The sequence below is a fragment of the Saccostrea echinata genome, unplaced genomic scaffold (assembly GCF_033153115.1).
Source record: "Saccostrea echinata isolate AGI-Se365-2 ecotype Australia unplaced genomic scaffold, CSIRO_AGI_Sech_v1 ptg000002l, whole genome shotgun sequence".
Classification (NCBI taxonomy): Eukaryota; Metazoa; Mollusca; class Bivalvia; order Ostreida; family Ostreidae; genus Saccostrea; species Saccostrea echinata.
In genome coordinates this window covers 20,091,453-20,105,477 of record NW_026889751.1, presented here as the reverse complement: position 1 = coordinate 20,105,477, position 14,025 = coordinate 20,091,453, and positions in this window count along the sequence as shown.

Below are 14,025 nucleotides of genomic sequence, written 5' to 3'. Positions count from 1 at the left end.
TTTTGTTTTTCTTCGTCAACTATTCTGAAATCTCGGGATGTATATATTTTGGGCGCTCTTCCATGTAAAACTGCATGTGCTTAAAAAGCATGTATCCGTAAAATCGTGTAATTGGGATATTCTGTTTTATTCGACGAAATAAAAGAAATGCATAAGTATATCATTCTCTACAATACAATTATAAGTTTGGTAGCAGGTAATGCAAACACAGAAGTGATTAATTTAATTTTCGATTTTCCCGAGAATTGAAAACGTCACCTCCACTTACAATTATCATGCATATGAAATGGGGTTCGTTTATATGAAAATAATGACAAACACCATGCTGTCTCGTTGTTGATAAATATAATCTATCTCAGTATCATGTATTATCACAGCACTGAAAGATATATAAACAATCATTAATATTCTATAACAAAACATACATATAGATCACTTGCCTAATAGCACGGTCAAATGAAGAGTTATTTCCCTTTAATTGTGCTCATAGCTGAAATCTTTTAAGAGTTATCTTTCTTAATCAATAATTACGTACAGATCATAAAAACTCTGGCATATATCATAATATACTGTCCTCTTCCATAATAATATATATAGACATTATTTAAGATATAATTCATACCTATATGTGATATAGAGCCATAACTCCAATTATATACAAAGCTGAACACAGCTGTGCTCTATTCAGTGATCTGTGTTAGTATGAATAATATAAATATAACTTTACTGTTTTGCACACTTATTCTCAAAGATATAAAATATACTCATTATTCTGAACATTTAAAAAGTCATAAAATAATCACACAAACTAAACTTTCATACTTTATATTAGAATATTGTTATTTTGAACTTTAGCAGAAAAACAGCTATATAGAGATAATGAAATTAGAAAAAAATTAAACTTACATTCTGTCCTTTCTTGGTCATTGTCATAAATCAGTCAACATCCACAAATATCAAAAAGCCAATATGTCTGCTCAGACCAAAATCTGAAACAAAAGTAATTAACTAGGTAAAACCAAAAGAGAGGGAAACAAACCAACCAATGAAATCCAAGTTGGCCTGGACACTACACAAGATATAAATAGGAAGGGACAGGGGTTTAAATGACCACTGTGATGTCATATATCTAAAAATAACTCAACACACATATTGATGTAAATAATTCTATGTAGATCTATTCAAATAAAGGAAATGCTGTAAAGAAATAAACATGATAATTTAACTGAATTAATTAAATCCTGAAATATAATAATCAGTATATGAAATAAATCACCCTATCACACATATGTACAAGCAGTTTAAAACATGAGACATAAAAATAAATTGTTGCAAACCTAGTGGTTAATGATTTCAAACCCAGTTTTCCATTAATCGCTGTGACTACACATTGCATTTTAACACCGATATGACCGCGGCTCGTTGATCTCTGCGGCCACGTATGTTACAAAATTCAAATACAAAGCGACAGAGCGGAATGTAAACTGTGTGTTGTAAGAAGGCGTGAATTATTGTATGTTTAAATGTATTATTTTATGTATATAGTTTATTTAATATTAAATGAAAAATTAAATGAAGAAACGAGAGACTGATAGTAAAAATTATACGTAAATTACTTTACACAAGTATTAATACTTAATACTTCCATCATTAATTGCAATTATTTGCCGTAGTATCTTTTCAATTAAAATTGAAATAGAATACAATAATACGGGATAGAGAAATAATTTTTTTTTAAATCGTATTGTTGTGTCGACAGTGAACAGGCCGGTGAAAGCGATTAAAATTCGAAATGATTTTATGCACTAGTGTTTGGAATTAAGATTAAATCAAAGATGAGATTAAGTTATCCGAAAGATTCGATATAAATTAAAAAAAAAACATAATGTTTCATTAATCATTGTTTCTAAATAATGGATTTAAAACGCGATCACAGTCTTCACAGATGTTTGTTTTGTTTACATGGTTTATGTCCGCGGGTGGCTGGTACACTGGTGACCTCGGCAACGTTGGATCGCGGGTTGTGTTACATAACTATAAACATCGAAGTGAACGTGGAGAACGTAAAATGCGTACAGTCAATGATCAATAATTATTCGATGCTTAAAGTTTAATATTACTTATATAGTTATATAGAAACATTTAATTCCTTCCTTTATTTGAAGACGTGTTCCCTTTAAAACTAAAATAAAAAAGAAAAGAAAGTTGTAAAAAATAATTTATGAGTGAAACCACAGAACACGTTTAAAACCTTATTTAGAAGAAAATTAGCATTAAATACAGTAGGGTATATTATTTATGGCAAGTTTGTTTAAGTTATACACATGAAGAGTTCCAATTTACTTGCCGAACGAAAACGCTTACCTGTTTACGGGACCTGCTTTTTACCGACATGTTAAGCAATACTCGAAAAAAAACAACATTTTTATGAGATCAATAATGTGTTAAAGAACAACTTTAATTCCGAAAGCCATATCGAAATATTTATTACCGTTTTTGAGTTATAAAGCGAAAACTTTCAAGAGCTCTGGATCCCTAATTTTAAGGGCCAGCCACTTTTAAATGACATCAAATGAAAGCTCTTGCAATTATGCACAACTTTTATTCTACATGTTTTAACAAAATATTTTTAGTTTTAAAGATATAAACGAAAATATGTCAAAATTTTTTGCTCTCTTCCGCGTTCTAACTTTTGACCCCTCTCTAGCGCCATTTTTAATGCAAAAATCAAAAAACAAAAACCGATGTGCACAACTTCAATGCTTCTTCTTTTCAATTTCAAAGGGTTTTTTGTTCCAATTATTACAGTCTCAGCTAGAGCCTTTGTCTGAAAACCAAAGGCCTTAAAATTTCAATCAAAGGGGAATAACTCATGAACAGAAGGTAATTTCTGAATTGTATTACAGTATTCTGAGAGTGTTTTGTAAAGTCTAAAAGCTCTTAAAACTTGAACAAAATCCGTTCAGGAATGAGGAAGATATGAAGCTTCAAAGTTGGCGTCTAGGAAAAAAAAAGGATAATAAGAATAATCTTCACCATCAGAATCAGTAGAAGGTCTTCCGTTTGGAACGGAAGACCTTAATAATCTTAACCATCAGAATCAGTATAGAAGGTTTTCCGTTGGAACGAAAGACTTCAATAACAATCGACGAAATGTGTACTATGCAGGTAGGGTATACTGCTATCACTTTTGCTTCCGACAATAATTTTGGCAAGACATTGTATAACACACCCAGCCATAACTGCAGGGCAATACTATAAACTATTCATTTCTAGCTGCTATAATTTGTAGACATTCAACTTTTATATCTTTAAGTGATTTTTCTGCCGATTTATCATGTATTTGTTTCAATTGTGGTGGTGTGCGCTTTTCATCCAATAAAAAACTTAACCAGGAAACAAACCTTTTTGTTGCCTTAGTATACATATCAATATTTCATTAATATTGCTGCCATTTGACTTTCTCTTGAACGCTAACTCTACCAAGATTTTTCCTTCCTGCTAGGTCATTTACAACAACTGTTGCATGCTGTGCTTTTAGTTTAACCAGTCATAGAACTAAATCAAATTGAAATACATCTCCCTTTCTGATATTTTCTTGAATTTATTAAAAAGATGTTTATTTTCTTTATTTAAACCAACGTTTGAAAAGCATCGATTTGCTTACACTGACGATGTTATTCGACTATGGATTTTCTCTTCATGATCATATTCTTCAGATTATAATATTAACTAGTTCTAATTGTAACGGGAACCGTTACAGATGTTCCCCAAACGCTCCCCCTACCCCCTTTGGGACCCCATTACCTATATGCTTCAACAAATTAAGCAAAACCTTTGTATTAGAGACTTAAAGAACTTATTTTCAAAATTATTTTGAAAAAATAACAATGCAAATATAGCACAGCTAGCATAAGCAGATCAGACTTATGTACTTATGCAAGCACACGATTTCAAAAAATACCATTTAAATGTAAAAAAAAAAAATAATAAATAAATTAATTAATTAAAAAAAGCTTTATTTTAAATTTCAAAGAATTTCACTGAAAACAGAGAAAGATACAGCAACATAAATAATAATAAGCAAACAGAAATCAGCGTGAGTGAGTGCATGCATGAACATGCCTTATATTATATATTATATTATATATTATATTCATTTCTGATGATTGAAAATATAGGAACTTTATTATTTGTATATACTTCGAATTTCAGCTTCTTTCGTTAATAATTAAGAATGTTAATATAAATACTAACAACCATAGCCAATCAGATTTCAGCACACGTGCTTGCGCGTATTTTCTAGATTTCTCGCATAAATATTCTTATAGTGCCCTATAACATATACCAACGTCTTAAATTTCAAAGAATCATATTGAATATATAGTAAGAGAGATAAGACCTATAAAGTATTAGCCAATCAGATTTCAGCACACGTGCATGCATGTCCTTGCATTCAATTTTGATAGAAGGATAATCTAGGAACCCAGTTTTTGCTGATTTGACCATGTCATCTTGTCTACACTACAAATCGTCTTTATATTTTGAGTATCAAATCATTTAATTAAAAAATATAAAAGTTATGGCTTTATTAGGTATATCAGTCATTTCACTCATTGCATGTGTATGCATGTGCGCGAAAAATGATCTTCGTTCCGCACATCTACACAACATGTTTGTTAACCCTAAAAATGTTTCATCTCCATTGGATGAGTAGTTTCCGAGAACATTCGAGGACAAAAAAATACAGGAGAAGAAATTTTGAAAAAAGAAAGTAAAAACAATATATTCCCAAACTTCGTTTGGGTAACATAATTGATTGAGTAAACCTCGTATATTTGGTCAGGTCTAGTGAAAGTGAGGTTAGGTCTAGTAAAATTTCCAGGTACTAGTCCGACTGGTCTAGTTAAGTTGAGCCCTGTCAGTAGCGCCTGTCCAAAACCAATATTTTCTTCATTTGTATTTAAGAAGCAGTGTTTGTACATTTATGTAAATATATAGCTGGTCTATGCTTAAAAATGAAGCGGTGCAAGAAGAGGAAACAGTATTAATGAGGAAACAGAATGATTAGAAGGTCTTTCGTTTAGTAGAAATACCTCAATAAAGAAGGGGGTTCGTGGATCGTGAAAGAAGGAAAGCGAGAAAGGCACGGACAATCTCCCGATCTGAAAGAAGATATTTTTCAATTCTAAAAGTAAGGAAAAATTATATTTTTTCAAAAATTATATTGTCAATATAATTTTTTTTACACATTTGCTTCCTATATTTTGTTGAGAAAATTATTGACAATTTATTTTCACTAATGTTTTAAGGTATGTGAAAAAGAAAAAAAAAGCTTCACGCATGATTCGAACTCTGTCTACAGCTCACGGTAAGGCATAAGCCTGAGTGCGTTAACCACTATGCTACGAAGTCTGCTTGTCTTGTTTGGTGTCAGTGTGATTTAAATAAACGAGTTTGTTGAAGCGTATTTTTTTCCAGAAATGTTCGATTTTCATAAAGAATGGGTTCAGACTCCATTTTTTAAAAACATGAAATAGATTTTGCATTTACTTTTCCGTCATTTAAACGTTAATGAAGAATGGAGACTTGACCCATTCATATTCAAAAATCATTTTTTGTGGCTCTAATAAACCCATTTTCCACTAAATATGCTTTACTGTCAACTTATTAAAAACAAATTATCAATGAAAAAGTCGTTCAATAAAAGAATTGAATTTATTTTAGAAAAATATAACTTTTCCGTGAACTTTAAAAATTAAGAAATATATTGTCCCAGCGTGGGGGATTGTCCTGTCCTTGCACGCCCTCTTTCTTTACAGACAAATGATACCTGCAAATACGTATACATGATAAATCGATTTCAATAGGCAAATATTACCCGTACCCCTATGACGTGTAGTAGACTTTAAATATTCCGTTGAATTTTGTTCATCAAGCAAAATGAAAATGGAATCTCATCACTTGTGCTTTTTGGTCTTTGCAATAATATGTTTAGTCGGCAAGTAATAAATATACCTGAACTGTTAAATTTGTACATATATACTGGCAATTTTCATGCAGAGAATTAAACGCCCTATTGTATCTGAATGTGAAAATAACACTTTACACAAAATCTCGATGTTAAGGACAGATATACAAAATATAAATGTATATTTGGACCAATTTTTGTTGTTAATGATAGCAAATTTCTAAAATATTAAGAGATTGTAGACCTTTTACGATATTCAAAATTCTACCATTCTGCAATCCTTATTATAAATCTGTACATTTTTTACCACCTTTTAGCATAGCATTGCCATTGTGAAATTTTTAATGTAAAATTAAAATTTACGGGGTTAAACATATTCATTTTACTTATATAAACATGACATTTATAAAGTATATGTCGTTTATTTATAGGTTATATATCATTTTACCTGAGATGACTTTATTCTATTTATAGTCATTTTTATTTCTAAAGCAATTTACTTCTACCTGACAACTAAAAAGCTATGTTTTAATTTTTGTTAACATTGAATGCTAGCATTCAATGGTTTCCCTTTGATTTCTATTTTTGATAGCATAAAAACCTACTGATCTTGGAGAACTGCAAGCGGTCGGTATCAGGTGCGGATCCAGGAATTGAAGTTAGAGGGGCGCCAAAAGTAGGCAGGGGGTCTGGGGGCCGCCTTGAGGCCCCCAGTGGGCCCAGTTCGAATCCCTGGTGGGGGCCCGAGGGCGAAGCCCCCGGAAGCTCCTGGATTCTAGAGATTTTATAGGGAAAAAATGAGGTCTACCGAGTGGACATTTTGGTATTGATCAACAAGTAGATCTCGAAACAAAACGAAAGTAGGAGCGAAACAAAGACATGATCGATTTTAATCAGACTGAAAGCAGTTCATATGTGCGAAATCATCTTGCCCATATTAAAAATAAGCTAAGATATGAATAAACAAGATGTGTTTGTGAAACACTTATGCCCCCGTATGGCAGCTTATGGCGAAGGTTAAAGCTTCTCAAATGCAAGTCAAAATCCAGGCCAAAAGATAAAAAATGTTGGTACCCAAACAAAGGTTTTGTCTCGAGAAATATACCTGTGAAATTTTGAAAGACCTAGCTGCAACTGTTCAAAAGTTATGGCGAAGGTTAAAGTTTTTTAAAAGTAAGTAAAACGTCAAGGTCAAGGTCAAAGTGGTTAGTATTCAAAGGAAGGTCTTGTCACAAGGATTACATATGTGAAGTATGAAAGCCTTAGCACCAACCATTCAAAAGTTATGACCAGGGTTAATTTTTTTTTTCGAAGTAGGTAAAACTCATATGTCAAGGTCAAAGTGGTTGGTATCCAAAGGAAGGCCTTGTCACAAGGATTACATACGTGAAGTATTAAAGCCCTAGCACCAACCATTCAAAAGTTATGGCCAAGGTTAAAGTTTTTCAAAAGTAGGTCAAACTCCTATGTCAAGGTCAAAGGGTCAAAGTGATTGGTATCCAAAGGAAGGTGATGTCACAAGAATTACATATGTGAAGTATGAAATCCCTAGCATCCGCCATTCAAAAGTTATGGCCAAGGGTAAAGTTTTTGAAAAGTACGTCAAACTCCTAGGTCAAGGTCAAAAGGTCAAAGTGGTTGGTATCCAAAAAAAGGTCTTGTCACAAGAATTACATATGTGAAGTATGAAAGCCCTAGCTCCAACCATTCAAAAGTAATGGCAAAGGTTAAAGTTTTTCAAAAGTAGGTCAAACTCCTAGGTCAAGGTCAAAGGGTCAAAGAGGTTGATATCCAGAGGAAGGTCTTGTCACAAAGGAATATACGTGTAAAGTTTAAAACCCCAAACAGCAACTGTTCAAAAGTTATGGCCAAGGTTAAAGTTTTTCAAAAGTAGGTCAAACTCCAAGGTCAAAGGGTCAAAGTTGTTGGTATCCAAAGGAAGGCCTTGTCACAAAGAATATACATGTGAAGTTTGAAACCCTAAGCATCAACTGTTTAGAAGTTATGGCCAAGGTTAAAGTCATAAAATTTTGCAAAAGTGGGTTAAACTCCAAGGTCAAGGTCAAAAGGTCAAATATGATGGTACCCAAAGAAATGTCTTGTTACAAGGAATACACATGTGAAATATGAAAGTCATAGCTCCAACCAATCAAAATTTGTGGGCAAGGTTAAAGTTGACAACAGACAAACGGACAAATAGACAGACAGGGCAAAAACAATATACCCCCGAGATCTTTCGATCCGGGGGCATAAAAATTATCTTACTAGAGAACTGACTATCGTTATCTATCTGTTTGTTTAATACTGTGATTAAAGGAAATTTCGTGTTAATATAGCCAAAACAAAGTTCCGCACTTTTGTAAAGGCCCAAAGGTGACAAAACGAAAATTTTTATATATTGGTATAGCTATTGAAATTGTGAAAGAATTCACTTATCTGTCAAGAAGTAGAAAGGTTACTAATACAAATAAACATTTAACAGAGGAAGCATCTAACTTTCTTTATGAAGTTTTACGTTAAATTACTAATTGTCAAATCATCCTGTTTGAAAAGGTCGACAGTTCAATTTTACTTTATTCCTGCAAAGTCCTGGACCGTTCAATTTTAGATATAATTGGTTGAATTGGGGAGAGTACTTTTAACTGTACATACTAAAATAAGAATTACTGCATACTGGTAAAACATTTTACTTTGCATATTGGTAAAACATCTTACTTTGAAAACAGTCAAATTTTTGCTGTTTAATGTATAAATTACTTCTACTACGTGCTAAAATTGACATTGGTAATTAATCTAAAGGGTTAAAAAACAAAATCTATTTAACTGATTGTGGATATAGAAATTAATTCAATTATTCAGTAGTACATGTACTTGGTCAATTGAGAGTTTAAAACAAAATTAACATGATCACTTAAAACAAAATAGGGAATCAAATTGCAATAATCCGTCAAAGGGATTTATAAATAATCTATCACGAACTTAAATTTTGAATGTCAATTTTATGTAGATGATGTCTTCAGTAATTATAAGGAATAAATTCTAGCTAAATTCAAAACTTCAAATCATAAACTATCAATATTGAAACGGAAAGATGGAAGGTACCGTAAAAAATATGTCATAGGTGACGAATTCCACTATGCATTGTCTTTTATGCTGTACAAAGTTAAAAGATGAAAGAAAATTGTACATTCCCAAATATTATACGTTAAGACCAACTATTATCAAATTTAATGAATTGTTTTCTTATAAAAATGTAGGCGTATTAAGGATATCAACTCCTCAGCCCGATAGGATAACTCTTAAAATTATAATTTAGTTCAAAATGACACTTGAATCTTTTAGTGCAACAATTTTCATTTCATGCACATCAATATGAGTAAAGGTTCTTTGAAGTCTTAGAAATGATATTGTAAAAAGTTTATATTTGTAACCCCCCCCCCCCGCAAGTACAAAAAAATAGTATTACATTTTTAGAAAAATCAAATTTTCTTTAATATAGCTTCAAATACATGAACCAATGCTTGTCAGTATGATCTTAAATAAGAAGTGATCCCTGATGTCTTGCAATGATTTACTACTTTATCAGTATCTCTTTTTTGTTATTTAAATATTACATACATGTGTGAGCAGAATATATAACATATATACAAAATGTGTGTATTACATTGTGTTTCTAAATAGATATAAAATTAATGTTATTAACCAGGAGGTTTGACTTTCTCGTTTACAGTTTTTATAAACGAGCAACGTTTACTTTAATAATCAAACATTTTTGTTTTTTGTTTGTTTGATGTTTAACGTCCCTCTCGGGAATTTTTCACTCATATGGAGACGCCACCACTTGCCGGTGGAGAGCTGCAAATTTTGACCTATACTCGGCAATTAGGGCCATTGAGCAGTGAGGGATCTTTTTCGTGCCAGCAACTACTGCGACACGGGACCTCGGTTTACCCGGTCTCATCCGAAGGACCGATCTCCACGTCCCACAGTGGGATTCGAACCCGCGACGTAAGGATCAACTCCTTACTCCGCGACTCTAGAGCAGACGCTCTAACCACTGCGCCACGCGGGCGACTCAATCATTTTTGGAAGAAAACATTTCCATTTTAAACTTCATAACATTTGCTTTTGAAACATAACACTTGGGAATATACAATTTTCTTTCATCTTTTCACTTGTTATATCATAAAATATAGTGAAATTCGTCACCTACATCATTTTCACATAAAGGCATATTCTGCTATCTCTTTCTGTCTTTCAGTACCTTCCTATCTTCCCGTTTCAATTGGTAGTTTATCATTTGATGTTCTGAATCTACCTAGAATTTGTTTCTTATGATTACTTAAAACACTAGGCCTATGTACATAAAATTGACATCTAAAATTTAAATTTTTGAAAAAATTGTATATCATACCATTTGAAGAATTATTGCAATTTGATTTCAAATTTTGTTGAAACTGATTTCAACTTTTAATAAGCCCAGCACTATTGATTGATTGGTTCTGATTCCATATATTACTATATCCACAATCGTCGTAAATTGATTTCAAATTCTTTAACATTTAGATTCATTTCCATTTGTCAAATTTAGCACGTAGTAATTTGTACATTATACAGCAATATTTTGAGTGTTTTCCATTTGGAATTTTTGAACAATATGCAATAATTCTTGTTTTGATATATATACATGCAGGTAAAGGTACTCTCCCCAATTCACCATATACCATAAAATTGGAAGTATATGGTTTTAAAAGAAAAAAGCATTTTACAGAATTTTAGATATACTATCTCTATAATTTCAACATACCATGACCCCCATACTTCACAGCCATATAAAAAAATTGGAACAACAATCTTATCAAACAAATACAATTGATCATCAAGAGAGAGGTGTAATTGGTTACTTTTTATCAAAATAAAAAACGCTCTTTAAGTAGAATATTGTTTTGTCTTAATAAATGAACCAGATGATGAGAATATAACTCCAAGATATGTAAAATGCTTAACAATTTCAATTTCTTTGTTTTTGTAACAAAAAACATTCTGTGGTGTACATGTACTTCCTCTCGAAAAAATCATTATTTTGTTTTTTGTTTGTTTGTTTGTTGTTGTTGTTGTTTTTTTTTTTTTTTTTTTTTTGCAATATTAACCTTAAGTTTCCAATTTTCACATTACAATAAAAAAAACTGAGCAATTGATTATGTAAATCTTCAGGTGATTCAGAGAGTAAAACTGTATCGTCTGCATACAAAATAACCAGCATCTTTAACAAAATACCAAGTTCTTATTTTTATCTTATTTGTTGAGACTTCAATGTTATTATGTGTACTTAAAAAAAGATTCTACATAATTTAGGAATTAAGTAAATAAAATGGCAACAGGTTTTTTTCCTTGTCTTACCTTTATTCTGCATGGAAAGTATTCAGTATCCATATTATTTACTGCTATTCTCGATTTGCCCCCAGAGTACACATATTTTCACAATCACATCAAACATTTTCCAGTAATACCATTTTGAATAAAGCATTTGCCATAGTCCTACTCTCCATACATTGTCAAAAGCAGCCTTAAAATCTATAAACGCACAATACATTTTCTTTTTCAGTAAAATGGATAACTCATTTAACGATTGTAAGGTGAAAATATTTTCTATTATTGAATAATTTGACATTTTTAAAAAATTGTAAGTTCTATGGTCGATACAATGACATTGTCAGCAAAAACAATCTATCAATAAGTCATATGCTGACTGACGTTTTTTATACTAATTGTTACGCCATTATTTACAAACTGTCGACGAATTTTTCAGTTATTTACTGATCATGAAAAGGAGCACACGGCAGGTGTGACCGGTCGGCAGGGAATGCTCACTTCTCCATGGCACCTGATCCCACCTGATGTTTTGGAGATCCGTGTTTGCTCTGCTCCCGGTTTGTGTTGTTTAAATGGACTTTGAGCTGAATGCTTTTCGTAATCTCTTTATTTCATGTAAATAATTTAATTTGGGTTGTAACGCTTCATTTGATTGGATAAAAAGCTAATATATATCTTATTACCTGTGTTGCCAACGTCAGAATTACTTACGTCAAAAACGTATCAGTCCGCTTGACGTTATTTTTTCAATATGACCAATTTTGAAGGCGTTTTTAAAGGAGAAACTGCCTTCATGTCAATACCTCATGGTGAAAAATTAAATTATAAGGAATAAGTTTAATAGCTACAATCGAGGTGTAATCGGAGTTGGAACAGTTTACGTTTTTTATAAACTGCTTCGCGTTTTTTAAGCGTGAACTGCCCCAACCTAGGTTAAAGCAGTATAACTTGGGAAGCTTTTTAATCCATTCCTTAAATAACTTACACATGCAGCTTAGTAAAATAATGGGTCTATAATTTTCAGGGGCTTTGTCGTTTCTCTTATTTTTAAAGATATTCAAAATATTACCAACAATCCAAGCTTCAAGTAAAACTGCTGGGTTGAGAACAATATTAAATTTCATAACATATAATGGTAACATAAGACTAGCGGAAGATTTTATGTTTTCATTAAAAATTTCATCACCACCAGCACTTTTTTTTCATACTTGCTATTGCTTGTCTTATCTCATCTTCAGTTACTACCGAGTCTAATTCTTCATTAATACATGTACCTATAAACTCACTTGATACAAATTCTTTACTGTTTACATCACCCTTGTTAATATTTTTAAAGTATTCGTAAAATTCATAAATGTCAATATTACATTTTTTATGTTGTTTGGCTCAAGTTCAATTTCTTCAAAAGCTTCTATTGAACTATATTTAGAATTTTGGGGGGTATGTAAAATTTCTAAAATCAAATCTTCATCAAAATTAATTAAATTGGAATTTAATCTTAACCAGATCATACTTACAATTTGTGTGAAATTAGTTACATAATCTTAAATAGATTTGTTCTATCCAATATCAATGCCACCTGAATGTCTGTTGGAAAATTCGTGTTTATTTTTAGCATCAAAGAAAAAATCAATATGATCAATCAGTGTAGTATCATAATGATAGCACAAATTTTTTACACTATTATATAATAACTGAAATTAAAAGAATTAAAATACCGTAAAAATATTTTTTTTTAAAAAACGCGCAATTTTCTTCAAAAGGCTTGATACACGTATCTGTAATTTTTTATTCAAAATATATTGTTGATTTTCAATTAATTATTGCATAGCTGTTCTTTATTTGCTATTTCTGAAAATATATATCAAAATTGAGATTTGATAATATTTCCTTTACAATATGATTACTTATATTGATTTACAAATGTATTGGGTACACCTAAGTGAATATCTATTAGTAAGTGTGTACTTACAGGACTTGGAGAGTGTGGAGAGTGTTGTGCAATCCAAAATATAATAACGGGAGATATGGAAGATTATGGCACGCCGATTGCTTCAAAATTATTTTCTGCACAACGATCACGATTTTATACACGAGCTTGATGAAAAATATACACGAGTAAAATAAAAATGCACGTATCGGTAAAAATTGCACATACTTTGAAAGATTTTAACACAAACATAACGAAAAATACACGAATCCGAAATTTTTTACACGATTAAGGGGTATAAAATGCACAAACGTAAAATCAAAAACTGCACGAGCAGAGGAAACTAAAAATTACACAAACAATTTTACTGCGCATACAGCTGCGCATATCATTATTATGCACATAGAATATTCATTGTGTCCTTGGTTTTCTGTACTCTTTATCTCTTCATGAATGCTGGGTGTAATCGAGAGAAAATGGCGTTGACGATGATATGCATGTTTGTTTGCTTCTTTATTTCTTTGCTAAAACTCGATCCGATTTCTAGCTAATGCCAATCGAACGAATGAAATGTTTTCTTGTGAACTGTGTGAAAAAATTTAAAAGTTGTTCGGAGATATTATATTTTTCTTATATTGACCGAGATCCTAGCCAAAATATGGAGGTATTATATGATGCCGGACATAAATTGTGACAAGAAAGAAATTGCATGTTTGTGTTATAATGCGGGGGAAAAAAGTACCATTGCATA